The sequence below is a fragment of the Oncorhynchus gorbuscha genome, linkage group LG01, assembly GCF_021184085.1.
Source record: "Oncorhynchus gorbuscha isolate QuinsamMale2020 ecotype Even-year linkage group LG01, OgorEven_v1.0, whole genome shotgun sequence".
Taxonomy (NCBI): domain Eukaryota; kingdom Metazoa; phylum Chordata; class Actinopteri; order Salmoniformes; family Salmonidae; genus Oncorhynchus; species Oncorhynchus gorbuscha.
Window position 1 is genome coordinate 121,059,923 of NC_060173.1, and position 1,600 is coordinate 121,061,522.

A 1,600-nucleotide genomic window follows, 5' to 3' on the forward strand; every position below is an offset into this window, starting at 1 on the left:
AGGCGTGCAGAGGACACTGAGGAAGCAGTTTTAGAAGACTTCGTTTTACTTGATGTTTTTGACACATTGGAAATGCTGTCGTGTGGTTCAATGAGCGTTTGTGGCTCGATTTCAGCTTTTTTCCATATTTCCACCTCTTTCAGGAAATGTTCATAAGTTCTCATTCTTGGTTGATAATAGTTAATGCTCTCCTGTTCGTGTTCCTCCTCTGTGACCAGCTCTAGCACAGAATCATGAGCATTCTTAAAGTCATTGAGAACAGCATGAAATGCTTCAAGACTCTCATCCACAGTTTCAATGTTTCCTCCATCAACAAGAAGGGCTTTTATTTCATTCATTTTGCGTGTACACACTCCAAGTTTGCCTCTCCGGGCTGCATAGAGTGAATTTAGATGCTCCTCTGCCCTCTCCAGTGGAGTCTTATTTGGGATTTCATCCTCCATCATTCACTTTTAGTTCACTCAATTTACAATGACACAGTTGTTGGTTTTTGATTGTTAAACGTAATGCCCCTTTAGACCTCATGTAATGCTTTAAAACACAGTCCTCCATTTCAGCATATTGACCCATTTTGAATTGAACATGTGCAAGTTCGGCATTTTAGATGCGTTTTAAACATTTCATCCCATTATAAGTTGTCCCTTCAATGAAGTTTAAACACGCAGTATATTTAGGTCCTTAGATTGCAATTTGTTGCGTTGATGCATTGCATTTCCACGTTAGGCCAAATATTAGACATAAGATTAGGCTACATTGTGCGTAGGATCTCAGTGTCTCCCAAACTTAAACTTCTTAATTGTTTTCACAACGCTGTGTTTTGAATTCCATTCCCAAGTTTATCAAACATTCCAATTAAAAGCACTTCCATAATATGCATGATCAAATGATCGCATTGAACAGGGCAGCTCATTCATTCGCAGTGGTTACTCACGGCTGGCGAATTCTAGGAGTTCAAATCCTTCCAAGCGAGCTGTCCTTACGATCTGAATGCAATTACAAATAGAACAATATCCAGCGTGTCCGAACCGGAGATTTGCTTCCGATAGTAATCCTTTGCGGAGTTTTTTGACTTGAATGTAGTGGCTTCCTTTGTGTTTACCATAGCCACTGCCCAAGCCTGAAGCGGGGTTGTTTGGTACGCATACAGTCCACAGTCAAGGTTTCCAAACGGCCAAACATTCAATGACATCCAGGGATATGGTGCAACAAAAATATTTATTCTTCTTATATCTAACAAATAAATGAGTCTCCAATCAACTTAAACCTGTATGTCTATGTCTGTATGTCTGTATGTCTGTCTGTATGGTCAAAAAACTATACCGCTCCTGCATCTAGCAAGGACTCCCCCTCCCGAAGGCCCAACTTCCTGCCTTTATCCTAACACAATTACCACAATACAATGAACAGGCAAGAGGGGGGGCCAAATGACTGAGTTACACTAACAACAAATTAATATATCTCAATCAGGTAAATATAAATCATAAAGGTACGTACCTAATATTTCATCATTTACATTCATATTTAATATATTTACACAAATATACATGGAGCTCCATATGTTCGGTCTTTTATACAAATATGTCCAAATCGGCTCTAACAA